Genomic DNA, 12,568 nt, shown 5'->3' with positions numbered 1-12,568 from the left:
CTGACTCTGCTTCCTAACCCCGGAAAGCACATCCACAGCTCCAGTGGCAACCAACCAAAGCAAATCCAGAGCTCTGAGTGGCATGAAAAGTGCATATATTTCCTTTGGAGACTTAATGAGAAATAATATGTTCTATGGTCAGGAAGACGGGGAATATATAATCTCTATGTGCAGTAGAATGGATTCAAATGGAACCACAGGACACCACAAGATGGAGGATGCCGAGGTACCTGCTTTACCACTTGGGGACTGTTTAATGGGCCAGAGGAGAACTGAATGTTTCAATCATCCTCAATTGCACTAATTCTGTGAGGCAAGTACTTCCAGGTGAAACTCAACTTGAATCCAATTTTTAACGACAGACTCTACTGTGAAGAGGCAGACGATCAAACTGATGGGGACGGGACAACTATAAGAGCCACACAGGCTGAGAGGCTTGTACTCTCCTATGATCCAAACCAGCCAGCATCTGAGAGTCTGTCCAGAAAACAACTGGAGAGGATATCAGACAAGTAACTAGATATGCTATTCTTGGGCTTAAAACAATCAAGCGTGCTTTGAAACTGTTGGGAAAGGCATTTTTTACTTCTCCTCTATCAGTAAAATAAAGAAAACCGTTAGCTTCCTAAGGGATGTATTAATATGTCAGCACCAAGCCAGAAATCCAGATTCAGACTCAAGGTGGCCTCATTTTTTCCACAAGTGTTAAATAGTCACTGACACACTAGCTCCTTTTCACTGTCTCCATTGTACTTGCCTGGACTAAGCTAAGGAAATTATTAGTATTTCTCTTCTCAACTTCTGTAAATAAGACTGTTCTCTCCTTTTGTTTTCCCCCTCAGCTTCTGTGACGATGTGTATGTGTCTCTCGATGGATTTGTATGACAAAAAGCCTTCCAGGGACTTCCAAAGGGGCAAGAGAAAATGAAATAAAAAGAATATTTCCCTTATGGGGAAAGGTTTCTGATGTTGAATAAGTTAGAGTATTTTAATAAAGAGAAATAAAGGAATGTTCCAGTCATGAGGAAAAATCTCATGTGGGGGTACTTGGCAATATTCATATTTATTTTGAGCATAGTTTAAGAAGAAAGCAGAACATAAATACTACAGAAACCTCAAACTTCTCACGCATTTTCCTATTTTCTGAATTTTTTAAAGTATGAGAGTATACAAGCTTTTATTACAGTTGATTCTTCAGGATCCATGAATAACTTAATAAGGGGCAAGTATAATCCATATGAGTTAAATAAACACGTGCATGCACACACATTTATTTCTCTCTACTTAATGCCCACAAAAATACTCTAAATATCTTGTTAAGCTCATTTAAATTCTAGTACAGTCTTCAAATCAGACATTAAAAAATAAGTTAAGCATACCTTAACTTCATAAACATTTTCTTAACATTGTTCATGCTTCATCTGTAAGTATTTCCTCATCTCGCAGAAAGCTCATTTTTATTTCAATTCTTAGGAAATTACAAAAAACTTCCTTTCAGACTTTCAAAGAGATGGCATTTGGTTGTGCCAACTATATTCCCACCCATGACAAGAAACACACCTGAACTTTGAAATGTCTATGAAATGGGCCTCTTAAACAAGCAGTTTCTTTCAATATAGTTTTGTTAAAAGTTCTCACTCTTGAAATAAGTCAATCAGAGAGATACAATTATCATATGATCTCCCTGATATGAGGAATTTGAGAGGCAGTGTGGAGGGTATGGGGGGTAGGGAAAGAAAAAACCAAGCAAGATGGGATTGGGAGGGAGACAAACCATAAGAGACTCTTAATCTCACAAAACAAACTGAGGGTTGCCGGGGGGAGGAGGGAAGGGAAAGGGTGGTTGGGTTATGGACATTGGGGAGGGTATGTGCTATGGTGAGTTCTATGAAGCATGTAAACCTGACGATTCACAGACCTGTACCCTGAGGGCAAATAATACATTATATGTTAATAAAAATAATTAATAAAAAAATTCTCACTGTTTTGGATCCCAGGCCAATGTCCATCAGAGACCTGTTGGAACCCTGCTGTGATACGGCAGCATAGTCTCATTTCAACAGTGCTCCAGGACCTGGGTTGATAAGCATTGAGTTTGTAGGTCTTCCAAGGATACTTTGGTATCAATATTTGGAAAACAACAATTCCTCAGAGCCAGTCATCCTTCTAACACATGTAAGAGCTGCATGGATGTCTTTTCTGGGCTGCTTTGCTTACACTCATAAGTTTTTAAGTCTGCCACAAGTTGGGACTGGCATCAGGAAAACTGTGCAGTATAAGAAAATTATCTTTCTCTCTCCACTCTCTTTAACTGTCTAGATCTCTGTTCTGGGGCTTACTCAAGGAAACACCAGTACCCCTGGGCAGGTCTGGGCTGCCCCAAACCTTATCCAGATTCTGATTGTCTCCTTGACTCATATAATCCATATTCCTTAAGAGAAAGATATAAATCAAGACCTACACAAACCAATCTGACCAAGGACTATGTTATGATATTAATTATTGGTAGTGGCATAGGTCCTATTAACACCAGGGCATTTCTCCAAACCCTGAAATAAGTCCATTCTGTTGACTACTGTTCCATTCATCATGTAAAAGAATAGCACAGACATCACCATTCCTCCCACCCCATATCCATGGCAAATTGACAGACTACACTTCCCTAATGAGTTGACAAAGTCTCAAACCTCTTTGCAGAATCTGGCTTCACATAGTCAGTATTAATTTATGTTAATTATCTATTGTTGCGTTTAAATTACCATAAAATGTTGTGACCTAAGTCAATAAATATTTATTATCTCACAGTTTCTAAGGGTCAGGAATACAGGTTTGTCTTAGCTGGGTTCCTCTGGTTCAAGATCAAAGTTCAACTGAGTTAAGATTTGTTTCTAAGCTATACTCATTATTTAGCACACCACCTTTGGTCTTTTTGACTGTTGGCCTGAGGTCTTTGTCACATGGTCCTCCTCATAGGAGAACTCATGACATGGGTCTCAACATCTCATAGAGCTAGTAAACAAAACGGAAGGGAGAAGAAGAGAGAGAAAACCACAGACTCATTGTGACCTAGTCTCAGAAGTGACATTCTATCACTATTGCTGTATTTTATTGATTATAAGTGAGTCACTGGGTCTTGTTTGCATGCAGTGAGAGGGGATTACACTAAACATGAAATCCAGGAGGCGGGGATCACTGGGGGTTACCTTAGGGATGGCCTACCTCTCTATCAATTTATCAGATTGGACATACAACATGGACCATACTCTACAAATTACTGTTAAATAATTTCAACTGAAGGCATGAAAACTTGAATTTTGGAAATGATCAAAATCTAAAAGGAAATTCTTTCTTGAGCTATTGTGTTTTTTGTGTTTTTGTTTCGTTTTGTTTTTGTTTTTGAGAGAGAGTGTACTCATGAATGGGGCAGAAGGAGAGGGAGAGAGAAAGACTCTTAAGCAGGCTCCATGCCCAGTGTGGAGCCTGATGTGGGGCTTGATTTCACAATCCTGAGATCATGATCTGAGCTGAAAACAAGAGTCAGATACTCAACTGACTGAGCCACCCAGGCACACCTTGAAGCTATTGATTTCAGTGCACACATTTCTTAAAATATGAAATGAACTACCTAATTTTAGAAAAGAGTGATTTCCTTCAGAATTAAAAAAAATAAAAGGTGGGGGCACCTGGGTGGCTCAGTTGGTTAAGCCTCTGCCTTTGGCTCAGGTCATGGTCTCAGGGTCCTGGGATCAAGCCCCACATCAGGCTCTCTGCTCAGCAGGGAGCCTGCTTCCCTTTCTCTTTCTCTCTGCCTGCCTCTCTGCCTACTTGTGATCTCTGTCAAATAAATAAATAAAATCTTAAAAAAAAAAAAAAGGAATACTAGGTCTGCAATGAGATTTCCTCCTGTGGATAATATTTATAGTTTTTTACTTAAAAATGTAATAAATAAACATTTTAAAAGATTATAAAACCTAGACAAGTATAAGAAAAATAAATTTACTTAGGATTCTACCTTTCATAAATAAACTCAACAGTTTAGCCTCCCCTCCCCCAAATTAGTAAATATATGTATTTGTATTTTACATTTTAAAATTTCACACTTTGTTGTGAATGTTTTAGCATTTCTACAAAGGGAAACAAAACTAGAAATGTTATTTTATCAAAACGTGTCAAGATGGCTCATTCACTTGCAGGCATATGGACATAGACATTAAGGGAATAACTGTGAAAACCACTTGGGTCATAGCATAGTGTGGGCCTGTGGTGACTTTTTTAATGCTTTGCCAACTCTCTTCACTGCCACAATAATGGTTTAGCAATAAAAGAGACCTCAAGAGAGAAAGGCATCATATATTTTCTCTGCTGAACTGGGTTGGATGGCTATGACAATAGTTAAGGAAACAGAAACAACAAATAAACAATTTTTATGTTTAGTCTATTACTTTTGTTTAGTATGCCTTTTTTCCTGCTCTGTTTACCATGTTTCACTAAGATTATTACCACTATTGATTCTACCCATCTGAATCTTCTTGACTCCCTCATAATGTCTTAAGTTTGGGTTTATTAGCAAAGTCTAAGACCATTTAATTGCTGTACAAGATCTTTAAAGCATATTTGAATAACAATATTAGAGCTAAAATATGTACCTCATTAAGTCATTGGGAGGACAGTAGGACAATGTCAATAAAGGGCTGGTACACAGCCGACATACAATTATGGTAACAATTTGGGAAGGAGAGCTGAAGTCAATCAGCTTCTCTGAACTGGAATTCTCTTAGAAATTAATGCAAATGGGGAGAAGACATTTGCAAATGACACATCCGATAAAAGGCTAGTATTCAAACTCTATATAAAGCTTATCAAACTCAACACAACAATTAAAAATCCAGTCAAGAAATGAACAGAAGACATGAACAGACATTCCTCCAAAGAAAGCATACAAATAGCTAATAGAAACATAAAAAAGTGCTCAACATCACTCATCATCAGGAAAATACAAATCAAAACCATGAGATACTACCTCACACTTGACAGAAGGGCTAAAATTAACAACTCTCAAAACAACAGATGTTGGGGAGGATGTGGAGAAAGGGGAGCCCTCTTACACTGTTGGTGGGAAAGCACACTGGAGCAGCCACTCTGGAAAACAATATGGAGGTTCCTCTAAAAGTTAAAAATATAACTATCTGACAACCCAACAATTGCACTGCTAGGTAATTAACCAAAGGATAGAAACATAGTGATTCGAAGGGGCATATGCACCCCAGTGTTGGTTTTTTTTTTTTAAGATTTTATTTATTTATGTGACAGACAGAGATCACAAGTAGGCAGAGAAGCAGGCAGAGAGAGAGTGGGGGAAGCAGGCTCCCTGCTGAACAGAGAGCCCAATGCAAGGGCTTGATCCCAGGACCCCGAGTTCATGACCTGATTCGAAGGCAGAGGCTTAACCCACTGAGCCACCCAGGTACCCCACACCTCAGTGTGTTTAATAGTACCATCCACAAGAGCCAAATTGTAGAAAGAGCCCAAATGTCCATCGACTGATGAATGGGTAAAGAAGACATGTGTGTGTGTGTGTGTGTGTGTGTGTGTGTGTGTGTGATAGAATATAACTCAGCCATTAAAAAGAATGAAACCTTGTTATTTACAATGACATGGATGGAACTAGTGTGCATTATGCTAAGTGAAATAAGTTAAAGAAAGACAAATACCATATGATTTCACTCATTTGTGGAATTTAAGAAATGAAACAGATGAACATGGGGAAATGGAAGGAAAAATAAAATAAGTTAAAAAGAGAGGGAGGCAAACCACAAGGGACTGTTAATAATGGGGAACAAACAGGGCTGCTGAAAGGGAGATGGGTGGGGAATGGGCTAACCTGGGTGATGGACATTAAGGAGGGCAGTTGTTGTATGAGCACTGGCTATTGTATTCAAGCGATGAGCCACTCAATTCTACCCTTGAAACTGTAATAGTAAACTATATATTAACTAACTAGAGTTTAAATAAAAGCTTGAAATTTAAAAAAAACAAGTTAATGTGTATGTACACATTAACTTGATGATGTGGCTGCAAACAGCTAGCTCTGGTCCCTGTGATGCGGAAGAGAAGACTGAAAAAGCTTTAACTCCCAGGTGAGTTCTAAAGAGGCCAAGATAAATGAAAGAAAGGAAAGAATCTTTTTTTGAATTCTGTTTGATACTCATTTACTCCTTTAATGGTTCATAGAACACTTTAAGAAATTTCAGACATTGAATAAACCTTGTTGCAGTTACCTAAACTCTGACCCGGGAAATTCCTTCAGACTCCCCTGTTTCCTCCTTGGGTGTCTCTCCTCCATCTTGTTTCCCTTTTGGATTCAACCTTACTCAATCTGTTATTGTGGCATGGATGGCTAACTAACAATCAAAGATTCAAGCTCTCCCTCTGCATGTTGAGCCTTGGCTAGAAGAATATGGTCTAGCCCGTTAGTATTTCCCAGCTCCCTGCAGAAACCTCTAAGTAGCTCTTTCCAGTGGAATGTGAGGGGAACTGGTGTGTGTCACCACCAGGATGGGATAATTCTCTTTCCCCATGTGCTGGCTGAAAGAAAAGGGCAAGTCAAAACAGAGGACAGAATTAGCCTGGTCCCTGAGTAATTACATGGAAGGCCACCTGTGAGACACAGACACTGGGCTGTTAAATGAGTGCAAAATCAACTTTATGTTGCCTTAAGGCACTGTAGTTTGGGAGCTTTTTCGTTATATACTAGCTAGCATCCTAAATAATTGTTATCCAGTTCCAGACTATCTCACCACCGACCAGGGGACTCCATAGAACTCTGTCTCAGCCATTACTATTCAGCTACACATACATGATCTGTGGCTGCTTAGGACTGTACCCAGTTACCTAGCCAAGGTGCCAACCTACCCAACAAACCCACCTACTCTTCTAGACCTCAAACACTCACGGAGAGAGAAGCCATAATGTGGCTGCAAACAGCTAGCTCTGATCCCTGTGTCTCCTTGAAATATCATGGTCTTGTTCCCAAATTCAATCAGAGAAACCCTGCCATAAAATAAGTAATGGATTTTGAAAAGTGAGGCACAGCACAGTTTAATGGACACAAGACATAAGACAAAACTAATTGTGGCATCAGATAGCATTCAAGACCTACTTCAATTGCTAAGGCAGAAGACAAGGCAGGGGTGGAAAGTCCAAATTAATTACCAAGAGCCAGTAGTTCGGCCACCTGCTATAACGAATCTGAAGCCAGTATCCATTCATCTCGGTTTCCAGGCACTGGCTGACATTCTGGGATACAGCTGAGTCCCAGATAACAAATACACTGCACAACTAACAGTCTTCTGTGGAGGAAGGTAGGTCTCAAGTGTCTCCTAGATACAAGGCCACTGTCAATTCCGCTCTACCCATGCCATGCTGACTGGCTCTCTCTAGAGTTCTACTGTCCAGCCGTTCACCCCCAGGGCTGCTGAGCCAGTCCATTAGAAGAACAGATCCACAGTGGTGTTATTGTATCTGCTACAAAAGGCCAGCAAAATTGGCTGCAGGCGTCCCCCCCTGTCACCCAAGACCTCTGGTGGTCCACACACAACTGAATGTGATTTTTCTACCAAAACCAACTTCAAATGGAGTGTGTACTAAAAATGTGCCAAAAAACATTTAATTTAGGACATGTGGAAGACATTGAGGTAATTACAAAGTAAATCAGGTAAATAATTTCAGGAAAGTTGCCGCGTCTATCCTTAATTTTATTAAATTGTTAAAGATTAAAGCCCATTCAGCTTTTGGCTTTATTGTGTTTGGATAAATAAAGCATCTTACTACTGTCATTTCTTATGGCAAATGTAACTCATAGAGCATGCAAACCATATTTATTTAATTTAAATGGATACTGGCTGTTTTGTAGTTTCTAAACAAAATATTCTTTTACTACTTCTAAAACCCAAGTCACTAAAGTACAGCTAAATTGTTTAGATTCTAGCGAATCACTGCAGAAGCACAAAGCTTGCATTAGAATAGCAATAGAGAAAATTTGCTATCAGAATTGAGCCAGTGCCAGTAGACAGTGTATTTGTTTCCTCACTCCCCTCTCTACTGCACTCCTCCCAGGAATGGCAAATGACAAATTTCTTTACAGAGGAAAAAAAAAAAAAGAAGTGGTAATGCTGATGAAGATAATGAAGTTATAAAACCCATGTGATTCCTAAGGAAGCCATAAATAGAAGCTCGTATTATTTCTAATTACAAATTATCCAATCAATTAAATGTGTATGCCTCAGTGAGAATGAAAAATAATTATTCTGGGACATTTTTACTAAAAACACATTCACCTGAAATAATAAGGCAATAAGCCACATATTTTAGTACCTTGCAAGAATACATACACTGTCTCAATTCTCCAGCCCAATCTACACATGTGAAATATAGCCCCACATGACATGTTCATGGAATGGGACATATACCATAGTGTTGGCCCACCTGGACTTCAGGACTTGATTCACCTAGAGGCAGAGCTGAAGACTCCAAGCTTTGTCAAGGTTAAGGAAAGGGCTTTGGTGATGGTCACTCTATTACCCTGAGCTAGATAAACCTGCTCTTTCACCAACAACTATTTCACATAATATTTACAATCTCAAGTAATAATGTATTTCTATATTCTAAAATGTTAGTAATGAAACAGGCCTGGTAGAAGGGGAGAAAGTGAAGAACAGAAGGTAGTTAAAATGTTGAAAACATCTCGGTGCCAAACATTGGGAAGAGCTTCACCTACGTGGCCACATTTAATCCTTACAGTAGTAGAAACGGTACTTCTTATTTTCTCAATGAACACTGAGGCTTCAGGGGGCTAAGTCCTTTGCCCCAAAACACACACCTACTGAGTGCTGGGGCAGGAATTATAATCTCTCTGTTTGATTCTAAAGCCTTTGTCCATTCCACCTCATCATCCTACCTCTCAATGTCTCTGTCCCTCTCTCCTTATTGGCGATACTGCACCCCTAAGCTTGCTGGTATAGGCTCAAAGGAAATAAATTTGACTATTTTCCTGCAAAGTATAGCAAGATCTAGGCAAAAGCCTGGTACAAATCATCCTAATTTACAACAGATTAAAACTTATATAAAATCATTATGTCAAAATTTCCTTTTAGACTGTGTGTCAAACTGAATATATCCCAGAAAATAAAGACTACAATAACACTTGGAGACTAATTCTTAAGATATTCAGTGGGTGGCTATAAATCGAAGAAATAAGACATAGCAAAAAAATAAATAACTTTAAGATGTTGTCAGTGTTTTCTGAAAGATTCTCAGCATTGCCTCGATGTAGGGTGGCTTTTTCTATTAGTGAAACGTATAGGACAAGATCAAGTAACCAAGGACTTGGAAAAGCAAAAAGGAAAAATACCAGAGTCAAACATTATCCAAGCTGTAGCTTTTGATGTTAAGTAAGCAGTAGGCTAGACAGCTTCAAGATAGTTCGGCCCAGGGGTTGGCAAACTTCCTGTAAAGGGCCAGATAGTAAATATTTAGGATTTGTAGTTCTTATAATCTCTATTGTAGCTATTCAGTTCTAATGTTATAGCATGAGAGTATAGACAATAAACACATAGGAATGACTGTGTTCTTACACAATATATATGGGGGGCCAGATTTGGCCTATTTGGCCTACAGGTTGTCCTTTGCAGACCTTTTTGTTTTAGGCTCTATGTCTTGTATAGGTTGGGAGTGGAGGAGGTTCTCCTTGAGTTAATGTCACTTACAAGACGATGAGCTCTTGATGAGGGGGGAGGGGAAGAGAGTTGGAAGGAAGGCCTTAGCATTGTCTTGATGCTAAAGCCAACCAGAAGGTTTATTTCTTCAGGGAAGCTGAAAGGAACTTTGTAACTCTTGTCTAGAGGTAAGCCTTATTAGCAAGATGAAAGGCTGATGTAGATCAAAGAGTTTGAGAATACTTTCTTCAAATAAAGTCTTGTAGAATCCCAACATGTAAAGCAAATTAATCCACTAACATTCTGGTTAAAACATGAATGAGAGAAAACTGACCTTGGGTCAACCAAAATGCCCACATCTCTTTCCCCCAGATCTGAACTTCAAGTGTAGGTTGAAAGCCACTATGATAGACAAACACAAAGGCTCTAATTCTGTGATTGTGTGATTTAATTTCTCTTTAGTGAATCTTGAAGTGTATCTACAAAACACTACCAATATTCCTGTTTTCAGATGCCATTATCTGTGGCATCTTCCAAAGGAATAGACATCAATGACCAGATCTCTAAAAGAGCAACACAGTTGGTTTGATTTAACATAGGATTACTGTTTCTTTGTCTACAAAAAATTGATTACCCATATTTGTTCTGCTATTCAAAAATTCACCTAAAATTTTTAAATAACCCAATGCAGTAGGGCTGGTCTTAGTGTCCATGTGTACTGACTCGATTTCAGATTTATCCCAATTTCAATCTTGCCTTCCTCTGCTCAGGCTGCTGTAACGGAACACCATAGATTGGGTGGCTTCACTGAGAGAGATTTATTTTCTCATAATTCTGACTGCTGGAAGACCAAGATCAAAATACAAGCACGGTCAGCCTCGAGTGAGAATAGTCTTCACTCTCTCCCTCTCCTCTTCCTCCCCACCATGTGAGGACACAGAGGTGGAGTCTATTGACAAGCTACTCCATTTATGGACCGTTTCTGTCTAGTTTACCTCAGGTGAAGTAGAATTTGGCGTCTTTGCTATTTCTAACTTTGTTATCTAACTCCATCCTTCTAGTCAGGAGTTTCATGAACTGTTTTAGGTAATCTCGTTTGGAAGGCAAACATAAACATTCGATGGAAATGTTGCTGCTGTGCCTGGAACAAGAAGGCAGTAACAGTGAGTATAATCTTGGATTTGCTGCTTTTGATTAAATGTAGGAAGCTCTCCTATATTCTCCCTCCAGGCATGACAGAGTGGAGGTCTGGGCTTGAACCGCCTCTTTCAAGCAACAAGTATGTTGAGGATGAGGGTGTTTCCAGCAGCAGCCCTCCTGTAGTCACCGGAAGCGAGGGACTCCTGGAAGGCTGGCACATAGACCGACTGTAGGTTTCCTCAGAGGAAAACACTGCCTGGCTAGAAGCTGAGTGTGGCTTTTCATCAGAGGTGGAAATTGTCCTGCTGATGAGGTTTCGTCTTCTGCAAATGCCTTCCTCCTAGTGTCTAGCGCAATGCTGGCTGCCAAAGCAGCATTTGCTGGTAGGTTTCCCAGGTGTTTTAAGGTCAGGAGACAGCCTCCCATCTGAGATTTAGGACCAACTGGGAAGATAATACCCAGAAACACTGACGGGGGCTGTTACTGCAATTATAGTTGGGGAGTAGAACAAGTTTGCTTCTCTGAGGATAGTTCCTGTTGTTTTTCCAGAAAGAAATGCGGGCCATTTTTAAGCACATTTGGTCAGAGCAGCTGTGGTATTTTATGCTGCATTTCCTTTCCTCTTTTGCTCCTTGAACACCGACAATAAAGTTTCCTTTTTCTTCTATTATAACTTCACAATACATAATGCATAGTCACTGCAATTATTCCACGAGGCAGCACGGTCTTGCATTTATCCCATTTTATCACCCACCGGAGGACACCATATTTCCTATTACTGATGCCATTATGTGTAATTTCTTCCAGATGAGCTGTAGCACTTAACTTTCTACTTCAAAATACTGAGTTATGTTTAAAGCAAGCCCGGCTTCTATAAAGCGATTTCCCAGGGCAGAGAATTCAAGTCTAATTAAACACATTGCTTCCCCATCAATGTCTTCTCTGTGACCAAACTGTTTCTGAAAAGCTAGGCAGGTATCATATCAAGCCTGGAACCAATTTTTAGGTGTTGGGTGGACATTAATGAAGCTAGTAACTTAGTAAACTGCTAAAGACAGCATAACAATGGTCATGAGTGTACACAAATAATTTGTAGGAGGATTTTTTTAAAGCTGCAATTCAAGGTTTTTTTTTTTTTTTTTATCTTGCTCTGCTTTATTGTACATGCATAGTACTTTTTGTGTTCAACATAAGAGGAAAAACCAAGAAATCTAAATTTAAAAAGAGTTTTTGGCATTAAGTGCCTACTGTCTGCCGATGTGTTAAACAAGCTTATAGAGTTTATTTCTAATCCTCACAACCCTAACAAAAAAGTATTACAGATAGGCAATCCCTCATTCAAAATCCCGATAGCCATATGTGCTCCAGAATTCAGAATCGTTTGGATTTTAAAAGATAATAAGGCGCATATATGCCACATGCTGTATAACAAAGTGGGGTCTGGTAGAGCATTTGGTAGGCCAATTACAGAATATCTGCAGTGAAACATGACTCATCATATTAACTGGCATTAAAAAAAAAAAAAACCCATACATGCTAAAAATAGTTCATCAGTAACCATCAATATACGTGCCACACATTCATTTGTTTCCCCCCAGGGCCTTGTGGATTGTGTACTTGAGAATTACGTTGTAGATGTTGAGGCAAGTTAAAGAGAGATTAAATACCAAGTGATACCACTAGCATACAACTAGATTGGGATTTGAATCCAGGAC

Source organism: Mustela putorius, unplaced genomic scaffold, assembly GCF_011764305.1.
Source record: "Mustela putorius furo isolate JIRA1106 unplaced genomic scaffold, ASM1176430v1.1 tig00003909_pilon_pilon_pilon, whole genome shotgun sequence".
Taxonomy (NCBI): domain Eukaryota; kingdom Metazoa; phylum Chordata; class Mammalia; order Carnivora; family Mustelidae; genus Mustela; species Mustela putorius.
This window is presented reverse-complemented; position numbering follows the sequence as displayed.